At 40.5% G+C, this 14717-nt stretch overlaps 1 protein-coding gene across 7 annotated transcripts in view; it reads right to left on the bottom strand.

Annotated features, from left to right (window-relative positions):
• MED27 (mediator complex subunit 27) overlaps nt 1-14717 on the bottom strand; it is a 185970-nt gene that overhangs the window by 43449 nt on the left and 127804 nt on the right. The window lies entirely within an intron of this gene.

Here is a 14717-nt window from a genome sequence, read left to right as displayed (position 1 = left end):
CAGCATGGATTTATCAAAAGTATATGCTGATGTCATATTTGGGTCAGAACTGAAACAACCTCATCCTGAGCGCCAAAGTTAAAGTTGAGCTTTGGGTTACCAAAACCAGAACAGCAACTAATCTGGAAAGAAAGCACTAAATCATGTCTTTTGATTTTGAAAAACACTGGCAAGTAAAGGCTGTGAAATTTCTGCATTTCACAAAATGAATAAATAAAACTAAAACAGAGCCCAAGAGAAATGCCAAAATAGCCAGAAGCCTCTAGGCCCACCTGTTCAAGAGAGGGGGATGAGCAAGATGGAAAATGATTAAGTTGAGTGGAAGGTTTGGTGAAGAACAAGAGATATACAAAAAACCCTCACTTGATAAACACAGTGATAACAGTGTGGTATTTTCTACCACAGTATAATGTGTTGAAGTTTATACTGTTTATACTGTTTTGGAGAGTAAAATAAGAAGTGACAGCTGTAGGTGTGCAGAGAAAATAAAAGACAAGCAGATTAATTGAAACCTTCAACAGACTCTTTTTCAGGGGTATTTTGCTTGACAAAAGTGATAGCACAACCTGATCTATACTAGATATAAGGAAGGAAATAACTTTATATAATGTGCATTCATTTCTGCTGAACACTTAAGCACTATTTGTGCATTTTCTAAAGTTTTCACAACAGGCTTGTTAATATTAAAAGCTTCCAGTTCTGTGCCAATATTGTATTGACACTGGAATTCTAGCAGCTGTTATGTTGACTGGAAAAGCAGAGGCACAGCATTTTAGTAAATGAAGGTACTTTTGGAAATGAGGAACAGTCCCGTGGGATTATAGATGCCACTTCCAAAAGGCAGGTGACAGAAGGGAAAAAACCTGAAGCTCCGACATGCAGAAATCTTGAAAGGGCTAGCATGTTGAGCAGCTGCAATTAGCTTTTCAAAAATAACTCAGGTTAGATCTGTAGTCACAACTAGGTACCAAAATAGGATTGAGGGTTCACCAGAGTTTTAAAATGGTGTTAACGGCTCGCAAAAATATTGTTCCCAATGCAGAATATGGTGGTGTGCCAAATGAGCTTTTAAATTTAGCTTTTTACTGCATTTCCCAAATGATTCAGCAGTTGGTGGGAGGTGCTTTATCCAACGGGGAGCATCAGAGAGCAAAAGTCACCAATGATACTATACCTCTTAAAAAACAGTTGTGAAGGTCATTCCACGGCAAATCACTTGGTGCCATGTGCTCTCATGACTCAGATTTTCTACAAAAAAAATATTTTTTTTATGTGTAGATACTTATGAGATAAGCTCAACATAATATTTTAAGATTTTTTGGTCCAAAATTGGGCACAGGAGAATTTTTTGAAAATTTCAATTTTCTACACTGACGCAGAAATTCCATTACCCTAAATCGCACAAAAATCGAAATTTTCAAAAAATTCTCCTGCACCCAATTTTGGACCAAAAAATCTTAAAATATTATGTTGAGCTTATCTCATAGGTATCTGCACATAATTTTTTAAAAAAGAAAATCTGAGTCGTGAGAGAACGGTCGACTATTAAAATCAGGTGATTTGGCGTGGAATGACCCATGAGTGAAAATTATGCAACAAGGTGAGTACCTGGATGACTTTAAAGTGTATTAGACAAGCCTGTGGAGGATAGAAGTACGCTCTACCTTTACTCTTGGAAACAGTAAATACCAGTTGTTGGAAATCATAATTGGAGAGAATGTTTTTGCTGTTAGGTCCTGGTTGTGTTCTTTCCACAGGGGCATTCAGCTGGCTACTGTGAGAACAAGATGCTGAACTAGATGGGTCTCTGGTATGATCCAGCAAGGCTCTTATGTTCTTATGGTTTTTGTGCCAAGCAATGTAAACAAAGGCTCACGAGTACAGTGTGAGATCTTCTAGCAAGCTGAGGACTGAGAATGATGGGGACTGTAGCCCCAAATCAGTAGCATGGAAAATGCTGTAGTGGTTCCATGATGGAGCAGTCTTTAGTTCTGGGTAGCACCCCTCTTTGTTGATAATCAGAGCCCCTTTCAGCAAGTAAAGCACCCAAGGCAGAAGCTTCACCTCAGCTCCTAAGACTGTTCCCAGGGGTAGACCTCAGCACCTCAAATTTCAGTGGTGCCCTGTGTGACATCAAAATCTGAGGCCCCACACATCTTGCCTTCCATTGGATGTCATAGTTGCCTGCAGCAGCATCCTAGAAACTCTGTGTCCGGTGCAACCACACTGGTACCGCTCCCCTAGATCCGCCTTTGATGTTCCTGCATGGTCTGTAGCAACACGGTTCTGGCACCACTTGAATTAAAGTGGATACAACTCCTTTTGAAGTTTACTTCATAAGGTTATTTCTTTTGCGAGTGAGAGGCCCCATTTCAACTGGGGATGAGAGGCAGTTTGGGATTTGGGTGATGGTTCTGTTATGCCCCGACCTTGAAAATAGAGCAGCTCTGAGTCAGCAACCTTTTCTCCCTTGGTTGGAGTGGGAATAATATGATGGTGGTGATGATGATGTATACCCCAGCCATCTGGCAGGGTTTCCCCTGGAAAGCAGCTGGTGCTGCTCTTACTTTGCTCCACACCTTCTCTCACCTTTGGGAGAGAAGCAAAACAGCTGCTTGGCCACAAGAACCCTCCCTTTGTGTCACTTGGTCTGACCCTGTTCTTCAAAGCTCAGAAGGAGAAACACATATCCAGCTGTATTCTGCAATATCCTTTTCTCACTATCTAGTTGTTTTCTAGTGTCTAATAGCCAATAACATCTAAAATTGATAGCAGCATATAGGCTCTCTAATCCACAGCTCCCCATTGCCAGAAACACAAGCTAAGCTCCATAAAAAGCCATAAAGTGCGTGCCTCAATTTGAAGATATTCTGAAAACAGGCAGCTCCTTTCAGTGGACAGACTGTCTACTTCTTAAATTGCATTACAAAGACAACATTATTTTTTACCTTCTGAGGCAAACTTCTCCCTATTAAATTTCAACTTCTTCTGTCGATATCCTGATAGACACAGTACTTGGCTTTTTAATATTTTGCCTGTAGGATATGTGCCAGCTCGACCTTGATGTAGAAAATTTTAATTCAAATCAATACGTGAACAAGGTCACTCTAAAATTCAATTAATATGAATGGGGGAAAATGCCCCACAGTTCTTTGAGCTGAAAATGGAACAGCTGCAGGTTAAACATGCATGTAACCCTCTGTCTAATACTACTACAATCCCAGCCTGTTTTTAAACACTACAGTGCTGATTCTGACTATCAGGATGCAAAGCCTCTAGCTTTTTTAAAGGACAAAATGTGATAAAATTTGCATTATCCTTAAATCTTTATGGACAAAAAATAGTGAAAATCCCCCAAGGTACCTTGGATTTTAAAAAGGGCCTCTTCCTCCAATAATTAGTAATTCTATTCAACTTAATGAGTTAACAATTGCAAAATAGCTGGCATACCAAAGAGCTGAATGAAATGAAGTCAGGAAATATATTTTAAACTCAAAGGCACCAGCATCAAATTTTTAAGAACCAGAATCAAATATGCGGAACTAAAAAAAGATTTTGATTCTTTGGAGTTTGCACTGCATTTCTATGCATCTGGCTGGTCAAGTATATCGAAGGATTTTAGCTCTGATAAAATAAAAATGGTGCCCCTTAACAGTTATTTATTAATGGTAATTAAGTAATACACCACTTATGTGCCAAAATAGCTTTATAGTTAGGAAGAAAAGTTCATGATACTGGTTTGGTTTAGCATCCATTATCTGCTCCTTTTCAAGCCATCTATGCCAGCAGCGATTGCCAAATTTTGTGGCAGTGAATCTCAAAAATTAGTTACAACATTTGTGAGGAAATACACAAATGTCTTGAACCCACCGCCCAGCAATTTTATCAAGTTCCAGCATTATGAAAATGCTTTCTACCTACTTTTCCCAATTCATGCACAATTTCATGTACGCATGAGAGAGAGTATAAAAGAGAAAGAGGTCCCTCTGTATGCATAGTGGTGATGTAGGTTTTCCAAAAACATTTATGCTGCCTTGATGGAGCAATCTTGGCATGCTTATTTGACTTATATTTACTAAACAAAATTAAAACAGTATGTCAAGTTAATTTTACATGCCATATGCTACTTATAAACCTTTTCCAATCGCTGAAATATTTGATAAGTTTGAATAAAATGCACTTGGGCAGCTTAAATGTTATATTCAAATATGTACTTGGAAACTAATTTTACTGGAATGCCTGTAAATATTGTAAAACATGGCAATTCAATAGTGTACGCATTACCATTATATTAAATTTTAAAGGGGAAATTGTGGCACTTTAACTAATATGACAATTTTTAAGGACACCTGAATGCCTTTGCATATAAATGCATATGCTTCTTAAAGACATTCATCTGAGAAAGTGAACTAAACTTTTATTTTAGATTTGGCAGCCTTCATATCAATTCCAGCTGTCAAGTTTGACTATTATTTAATTATTTGTAGCCTAACAATTATTACTAATCAGTTTTATTAAAAAAAATGTATTTCTAAAAGTGGAAAGGTTCAGTAGAAAAGATAAAGGAATGGAAAACATTCCAAGCTATAAACATTCCAAGCTATATCACTGATGTGCAGAGTAAATGCCACTGGAACAGTGCTCAATTTTTAAAATGTCGAACTTCTAAAGCTGTAGTTTTCAAACTGCGTTTGGGGAGATCCTGAGGAGCTTTAGAACTTATCAGAGGAAAACACAAGAACAGAAAAATAGCACTGCTGAATCAGACCAGTAGTCCATCCCGTCCAGCATCATGCCAATCAGATGCCCAATGGGAAGCTTGCAAGCAAGAAATGAGCACAACATAAATAAATATGACGATATTTGGAATGAGTTTATACAAAATGTAGCAGGCTATTAATATTTATATATGTATTAGGGTAATAATATCAAATTTATAAAATAATGTAAGGGTTAGGGTATTTTTCGTATATATTCATCTATGTCTTTCTACACATTTTTGTGCCTTTTTTCCGTCCCTTTTTCTTTGTATCACTTTATCCATTTATGGCTGAAACCTTTTCAATAAAATATTAATACTTGATAATAATAATAATAATAATAATAATAATAATAATAATAATAGGCAGGATCTGAGCACAACAACACTCTTCCTTCCTTTCCAGCAATTGGTGTTCAGAAACATTACTGACTTCAAAATAAAAAATTCCTTCCAGTAGCACCTTAAAGACCAACTAAGTTAGTCCTTTTTATTCTTTTTTATTTTGACTATGGCAGACCAACACGGCTACCTATCTATTACTGACTTCAACAGTGAGTGCAATGCTTAGCCATCATGGCTAGCAGCCATTGATAGCCTATGGAACAACAATGGCAGCTAAACCTTCATGAAAGACGGCTTGCCTGTACATTACTGGTCCCCGTTGTGTCATGATTCCAACCTTGAACCTCAGCCAGGACTCTGACACAGGCAGTGGCGTAGCGTGAGTTGTCAGCACCCGGGGCAACGCAAGTAATTTGCGCCCCCTAACCCGGGGCAAGGCAAGTAATTTGCGCCCCCCGCTGCCGCCCAAACGACGCCGCTTGCCCGGAGGAAGAGGGGGGCAGAGAGGCGAGGAAAATGCAACGGCCCAGCAGCTGCAGCAGCAGCGGCGGAGGCGGGGCTGTGAGGAGGGGCTGCCTGGCGCGTCCTCCGCGGCGAGCGCTGAGAGCCGCTGCCTGCCGGGCGCCTTCAGCCCGGACGCGCGCACAGCTCGTCGGTTCCGCGAGACATGCGGCTCCGCTACAGCCTGCGCCCGAGGCTCTTCGGTGACTCCGGAGGCAGAGAGCGCCCCCCCAGATGTTGCGCCCGGTGCGGCCGGCACCCCTGGCACCCCCCACGCTACGCCACTGGACACAGGGGAGGAGGAACCTGCTAGATCAGGAAGAACAGTGGCACAAGATGCCGAGGTACTGAATCCTTGACACATAGCCTGAGTTTGTCAGTCAGGAACCCCATGAAACAGATTTCCCCAAACTGGGACACCCCCACCCAAAGGAGAACCCTGCCTCCCCTTTTCACCAGAGGCCTCATGCTCCCCGGTGCATGCTCTCCTGTGAAGGCAGCACACAAGGTAGGGAGCTGACTGAGAGGTGATGGAATATCATTGACTGGTTGGATGCAGAGGAATGGTGGGAGGAACAGCAAGGGCCCCCGCCCGCCCCACATTTCCATGCCTCATTAATCGGCATAGCAACTGAAAATCATGTTGCATGCGTTTGGAATAATAACAGAGAATGGTAAAGAAAATAACTTTCTTGCTAGTTATTTTCCTCTACTGTTCCCCTCAATGGCTGACCCTCCACTTCCTTCCTCCTCTGCTGGTATGAATGCTACACTTTGCTTTTCATGCTCATTCTTCTCTAATGATGCCTATTTGTAAATAGCAAGATAGGATGCAATTAAGCCATTAGCGGCTAAACAAACAAACATGCTAATTAGGTTCTTTACAAGTCTTTTTTTTTTTAATAGAGAGGCTGGAATTTACCTTTCATTAATCTGACTTAATTGCAATACCATACGCTAAAAAGTCAACATAAATTAAGGGCTTTAAACGATTTCCCCAATATTAAAGATAAGCTGGTGAATTCCTCTTCCCTGAAAATCCCTCCACCCCCAGGTAACAAATGGCAGCCTCTTAATAAGGAAGTGTAAACAGCAAACAACTGTACCAAAATGAAAAGGGGACTGTTTGCTACCGTTAGTTGCATTTATGATGTAATTACCTCGCTGCGATAAAGAGGTAAGCATCTTAAAAACCTACAAATCAATTCGGTTAGCAGTAGGATATGAAGGATGCCCAACTTCTGTCACTGCATCAGTTGGATCCATGACACTCCAGAATCCAATAAAGCCCCAAATTATCAGTGCTCTATGGAGTGCCAGAAATGCCTTCAGGGCATGGATGGGGAGTTTCCAGTGCTACACTCTTCAAGAAAAGCATATCCAGGATCAGATGTTAACTGCTCTGCTGCCACTCAATGTTACATTCCTGGTGAGGCCTTATGGAGAATTTGTTCCATGATTTTGTTCTGGGAACTTTTTGTTAAGAGAACTAAAGGGCTTTGGTTAGAGTAGATTGTACATCATAGTTGTGTCATGTGGTAGAGCATAGGCTTCACATGCAGAAGATCCCAGGTTCAATCCCTGGTATCTCTAAGAAGGGCTGGGAGAGAGTCCCTGCCTGAAATCTTGGAGGCTCACAGCTAGTCAGTGTCAGCAAGACTGAGCTAGCTGGAACAAAAGCAGCTTTCTATGTTCCAAATACCAGGCTCCTTCTCATTAGTGGAGAAACTACTATTAGTTGGAAACTACTCAAACTCCAAGATGTTTAAACATCTGGCAATTACCATTCCTATTAGAAGGCACACTATGATATTTCCCCATTTCCCCACAAGAACTTTCTGCAAATAGGTCCTGAATCAAGACTGTAAAGCTATTTCCTGGTGGTTGAGGGACTAAATCCAGTTTGATGCCATTAATCTGTCTCTATATATGGGGGCTGTTTGGCAGTTTGTGGACTGGACTGGGGAACTCAAGACACAGAGGATTTAAGGATGCAATTACCTATCCAGCAAGATAGTGCAGAGGCTTCTGGTTAGCCTCCTTCTGTCTCGAGAGACAATGGGGTGTGCCTCCAGAGGTGAGGTCAAACTGCTGTGTTAGCAACAATGAAGAGACCTTCCTGTGGTGCAAGCCTGGGCAGTGTGTATGGTGGTCCTGAGATGCTCAGATGACAAGATCCCCCTCTCAGCCTTGCTGGTGTGGTCCAAAGGAAAGCAGAGCAATACATTTTGTACCAGCTTGGCTGCAGGAGTTGCTCAAAATTAGCATACAGGATGCCATCCAACAATTTTAGGGACTCCATTCCGGATTTGTGTAGAGTTTACTCTTTAGTCTTTTCTTCTCCTCAAGAAATTCCACAAGGTTTAGGATCAGAGTTTTCCTTCTAGATGAGCAACCTTTCTAGGTTGACAAGGCCCATCTGCCCCTCATTTACAGAATGTGCAGAAACCACCATTTTGACCAATGGGCCCCCTATTGGTCTTGTCTGCTTAATTTGGTAGAGCCTGTCTTCACATGCAAGCAAGTCCTTAACTCATTGAGGGTTTGAGACCCATCAACTACTCTCACCTGGTTTAACCAGCCAGTTGAAGCCATTCCCGGGGTGTGGCTGCTGCCACACACCAACAGCTTCTAGGAGCCACAGGGGAGAACTGAGTGCAGGGTGGGGACCAAAGGTGGATAAACTACCCCAAAAGGAGCACATGTCCCCTACCGAAGTACTACCCCGCCCCTAACACCCCATACACCCCAGAGGTCTCTGCTCCCATGAAAATGTGACCCCCTAGTTGAATTATTGTGAAGGAGTTATTGGATCAGGTTCTCCAAAACATGGTCTGAATGCTCTGGAATCAGGGCTGGCACAAGGTATTCTGAAGGGCAGGAAAGCCTTTTTGTTCCCAGTAATAAGGAGGCAAAAAAGCACAATAATTTTTATGCTATTTGTTATGAAATGTTTTATTACATAAATGATGATATACATGGAAGAAGGGTGTTTACGGTTTATAACACAGTCTGACGTCTACAGTCAGTTAGCTCCTCTTCTTTGTTTTTTCTTTCTTTTCCTCATGTACTTTTGCTTTTATTTTGCAAAATAAATGCAGGTAGTCTGTAACTAATGGTCATAATTAAAACTGCCCAAAGATAATTAAGTTATTGTTAAAAATCAAAATTCTACCTTATACCTTCCTGCACTGCCAAAACTTATTATTACCATATTCTCTTGAGATCGATAAATGTTATATTCTGTTTTATTTAATTTGCAACTAAATGTTTTGTAAATGATTTTGTATATTTTGGATTACTAGAAAACCAATAAAATTCAAAAGGAAGGAAGGAAGGAAGGCCCCTCCACCCCCAAACACATACACAAATTCCACATACAGAAATCAATCAGACTGCATACAAGCTTTGGTGACACAGAGAGGACTGCAAGGCACACGCACAGCTCTGTCCTCCATGATCTTGCTGCCACCCTGTCTGCCAGCATCCACTGTCTGAGGCAGCAGCTAAGGGTGCCACACCTCAAATATGCCATGTGCTCCTAAATCTCCTTCCTCTTCTCTACACTTTTCCATAGTAGCATTTTCTTCCACCACTTTTGGCTAATACTGCCTCCTAACCATATTGTACAAGCAGATTTCAAAACGTAGTATGGAGGGAAAGATGCTAACCATAGTTTTTCAATCTGAGCATCACAGCAAGCTAGTCGTTGTATCAAACCAAGCCCTATTCAGAGTAGACCTATTAAAATTACTGGCAGAAAATAATGCCAAATATAGGGAGTATTTTGCAGTATTCTCTTGAAAATGACCTTACTTATCTTCTTGGCTTCTTGGTGGGAATGTAAAAGGGTGAAATGCTTCTGGGAGATGATATATAATGAGATGAAAAAAATGTTGAAATATACATTCATAAAGAAACCAGAAGCATTTTTACTGGGCATTGTGGGGAGTGATATAAATAGAAAGGAATGTAAGCTCTTTTTATATGCAATAACAGCAGCAAGAATATTACTGGCCCAAAAATGGAAGCAAGAGGAATTACCGACGATTGAAGAATGGAGAATGAAGTTAATGGACTATGCAGAACTAGACAAACTAACAGGAAGGATTCAAAACCGGCGGGACCATAAATTCACGGAAGACTGGAGTAAATTTACGGACTACTTGAAAAGTATTTGTGAAGATCAGACGACGTTTGTAGGTTTGCAAGAAGTTTTGTGAGGGGTATTATTGGAAGTATTGCAAAAATGGAGAAGGGGAAGGATGATTTGTTAAGAGATGTAAAGGCAATATAAAGTTAAGAAATGCATAAGAAGTGGTTAAAACGGTGGATCATCAGAGGTGCTGATGGAAGTCTAAAAAAGATTGTATAAGTGATAAGTTTTGTGGTACATTTTATAATTTATATGTATATATATATATATATATATATATATATATATATGAATGAGAGAAAATGACTACTTATTTTTTAAAAATGCTGGGATTGACAGCAAGGATCCTATATGCAAAACATTGAGTGGGGGGAACACATATTAGATAATGAAATATTAAACTATGGGAAATAGCCACTTTAGGAATCCCCTTACCTGGATTCCATGGGTTAAATATGGGCAAGAAAATTTTTTAAAATGTGAACAAGACTGGCAAAAGTTTACAGAACTCTGGAATAATGAACAAGGAACAGTGAATGGGGTCATCTGGAGCTCTGAGGTACATTGCCAGCTACATATTGATAACACACAGCTCTACTTCTCCTGTACACTTGCAAGTATGGCAGAGGATGTGCTAGACCATTGTCTTGCCTCTGTAATGGAATGGACAAGAGCCAGTAAACTGAAGCTCAATCCAGATAAAGCTGAGGCACTGTTAGGGGGTGGTTCCCTAGACCAGATGGATGGGAGGTTGCCTGCTCTTGATGGGGTTACACCCCCTTCTGAAGGAGCAGGTGTGTAGTTTACAGGTACTTCTGGATCCACTGCTGTTGCTTGAGGCTCTGGTGGCTCAGCTGTGCCCCTATCTGGACAGGTATAGAGTAACTTCTGTTGTCTATGCTCTGGTGACCTCTAGGTTAGATTACTGCAATATGTTATATGTAAGGCTGCCTCTGAAGATGGTTTGGATACTTCAGCTGCTGCAGAATTCAGCTGCCAAGTTGCTCACTGGGGCAAGACAGTTTGAGCATATAATACAATCCTGACATTGGTGCTAGTTGTGACCTATAAAGCCTTAAACAGCTCATGATTGCAATACGTCAAGGACCGCCTCTTCCCATATGACCCGACTTGGACTCTGCGGTCACCATGTGAGCACTTTCTTTGTGTGCCTTCTCCACAAGAGGCCCGGAGGATGTAAGTTTAACAAACAACAATGTTTTTAATAGAGCTACTATTGGATCCAATCATTATTATAAAAAACCAGGAAATGAAGGGGACCCATTCACCAGAAAAGAGGAAGGAGTGAGAAAATCTGTGGCATGTTCCTGAGCCTTCACACCATTAAACGTTTAAACTAAATCAATGTTTCTTAAAGGAAGGAGCTGTATAGACTGTTAAGAGTGATCCATTACAAAGACTGCCCTTTAGGAAACAAATGATGTGTGTATGTTTTCCCCTATCCAAAAGGTACAGATGTTCAATATACATAGCTTGAAATTAAGATGTTAGAGTCTCAATTCTGTGATCAACACTGGTACCTCAACTCTTTAAGAAGAATATATGAAATAGTTACTCAAATTAAAAGCTGGAGAGCAGGAATTAAATGCCTGAGGCTACAATCACATTAGGAAAAATAGGGAGATAACTCTGTTAACTAAATTGCTGCAACTAAGATAAATTTAATACAGCAGACAAAACTGCAGCAAGTATACTATCAAGATGTCTAATTTGTCTGTATTTAGCATACAGCCCACTTCTATACTGCCAGACTACTTAGAGTAGCTAAAGGGAGATTTAAGAAGCTAATAGATAAATTATGTAATTTAGTAAGAATGGAAGCCACTGGGAAGGGGGGTGTTACTCCCCAATTTCACAGCAGAAGGAAAAGATTAGGTGAAGAAGCCTAGATATATAAAACATTACAATTATATAAAGGAAATAAAACGGTTGAGCTATAAAAGTAATGTGAAAAACAGTTCCTTAAAATAAGTCATTTTCTGGGGTGGAATATATTTTCCAAAATTATACAAATTATTTTAAGACTCTGCTTTAAAATGATGAGTTGCAGTGCTTCTTTGTTAATCCATTCTGCAATATTTTTAGAAACCATGAGCTTTTTGTAAGTCTTTAGAACATTACAAAAAATAACAGTGGCTTTTACTCCATATGCATCTTGCAAATGAGTGATGAAATGGGGCACAATACACAGGTGATGGGTAGCATCTGTTCCTTTCAGTGGGGCTTACATGGGAACAAGGGTATGCCCTCATCAAAATCCATGGAAGCAAAGATTTGGACTTGACATCTGAAGTAGAAGGCTTCTTACCATACAGTACTTTTACAAGCATTATTTTACAATAATGATCCCGCATTATTTATACTGTCCCTTCTCTCCAGCCCTTCCTAAGAGATTAGGTCAGGTAATAGTTAAACAAACAACAACAACCCTCAACCAATTAAAACACCACCAAACAACAAGCAGTTAAAATACACAAATTAAAAATTACTCACATAATTCTGGTCATCTACACCACAGCCCAAAATAGAACAATTCATAGCTCTTCTAGATGGAACTCTAAAGTAGGCTTTCCCAACCTGTTGCCCTCCAGATGTTTTGGACTCCAACTCCCATCATTCCTAACCACTGGCCATGCTGGCTAAGGCTGTGAGCAGCTGCAGTCTGCAACATCTGAAGGGCACTAGTTTGGGGTTAGGGAAAGTTCCACTGTAATGAAGATGCCACAGAATCCCTCTCTGAGACCCAGGTGTTCAAACCTGGTAGAGATGTGCAAAGCTGTTCCAACTGTAGTGTATGTCACAATCAAGATAGCCCTTTCTGTTATACTGGTAGGCATGATAGTACAAAGGATAAATTACATTCTACTAACTATTTAGGATACTATACTAATATGGTAAGGGACGCGGGTGGCGCTGTGGGTTAAACCACAGAGCCTAGGGCTTGCCGATCAAAAGGTCGGTGGTTCGAATCCCAGCAACGGGGTGAGCTCCCGCTGCTCGGTCCCAGCTCCTGCCAACCTAGCAGTTTGAAAGCACGTCAAAGTGCAAGTAGATAAATAGATACTGCTCTGGCGGGAAGGTAAACAGTGTTTCCGTGTGCTGCTCTGGTTTGCCAGAAGTGGCTTAGTCATGCTGGCCACATGACCCGGAAGCTGTACACTGGCTCCCTCGGCCAATAATGTGAGATGAGCGCCACAACCCCAGAGTCGTCCGCGACTGGACCTAACGTTCAGGGGGTCCCTTTACCTTTACCTTACTAATATGGTGGCTCTTGAAGATTTCACAGAATGAAAGAATTTATTAAATCTCATGTAACACTGAAGATTCTAATGCACCATGAATTCAGCATCAACTTGTGAAAACTTGAGCTAATAGAGTGTTAGACTAGGATCTAGGAGACCATGGTCTGAATCCCCATTTGGCAATGAAGCTCACTGGGTGACCTTAGGCCAGCCATTGTCGCACAGTCTAACCTACCTCATAGGGTTGTTGTAGGGATTAAATGAGGAGAGGGAGCACTGTGAACACCACCCTGATCTCACTGGAGAAAAATGTGGCATATAAAGGCAGCTAATAAATAAGTAATGTGAAAGTACCTTTGTAAGATGTGCATAATCTCTCCACCTGAAGGCACACAATATGATATACAGCATTCATTTTACACATTGTGCTTGGTTCACCGTGCAGTGGAAATACAAATTGACACTGGTGAGCATTTCAGTTTAGACTGTGGTCATCCTAACATAAGCTCCAACAGAATCACAGAAAGAAAACAGGCAACTCCAGAATATTTTCTAGAATAGAGAGAGAACACCACCTACAGCCTTCAGAGCTGCCTATACTTACACATGAATCACATCAGTCAGATGGACTAACAAGAACAGATGTAAAGAATTGCCACTAAAGTGCTAATTATACTGTGTAGCTGAACAATGACAACCTAAATTAATTGAGTTGCTGATAAATCTGGGGAGAATACAGCAGCAAGGGACAATGCAAGGGGTTGCTGAACCCTGAAGAATTTCGTGCCAACTAGCTAGTAGATTCCTCTTTTATAGCTGTTATAAGTTTATGTCCATTCCGACCTGCTCAGAGATTCAATTCAACAATAAACGCTTTGCCTTGAAACAAACATTTTCAAACTTAATATAGTTTTATGGACAGGTATAAACAACCCATGTAAAGCATGATTTATAGCCAGGATCTTAAAAGCACTATATCATAGCACTGAAGATGCACAGCAGCTAAAATGTAAAAACCTGTCTTTGTATGACAATGGATCTCCATTAATACATAATCAAACTCATGTGAGGTTCAGGGTTTTTTTTAGAACAAGGAGTTGCTCTATCAAGGGGATCGTTTGTTGCCCACAGCATACACCTTGTTGAGAAATGATTAAATAATTCAATTTGTGAAAGTCTACGACTGGCCAGGATATCAGGCTCAGTTCATTTTTTAAAAGAATTTATATGCCATCCTTCAGTAAAAAATCTTTTCTGATTTGCTTATAAATCAAACAATACAATACAAATTAAAATACATGATTAAACAACAATTAAAGCAAAATAAATTGGTGAAGATTTATAAAGGACAGAAATAATGACACACACGTATTGCACTCATACAAATTTTGGAGGGGAATTTTTTTTTTGCAAGAAGTTAGAACCTTAATGGTTTCACATGGATAAACATTTAAATGTCGAGATTTTTATTTTATTGATGAAGTTCATGAGATCAGTATGTGCCCGCATGGGTTAGGCCTTCAGCATTTCTCCTGTCACTTCTTCATAGAAAAACTTGATGCATCTATCGGGGTGAAGTGAAACCCCTGTGTTAGCAGAACCAAAGTGCCCTCCTTGGGGTGCAAGCCTGAGCAGTGTGTAAGGTGTGTAAGGTGGTCCTGGGCTGCCCAGATTACAAGAGCCCTCTCTCAGC

Source organism: Podarcis vaucheri (genome assembly GCF_965113315.1).
Source record: "Podarcis vaucheri genome assembly, chromosome: Z".
Classification (NCBI taxonomy): Eukaryota; Metazoa; Chordata; class Lepidosauria; order Squamata; family Lacertidae; genus Podarcis; species Podarcis vaucheri.
The sequence above is the reverse complement of the archived record's forward strand: the minus strand, read 5'-3'. Positions and strand labels throughout refer to the sequence as shown.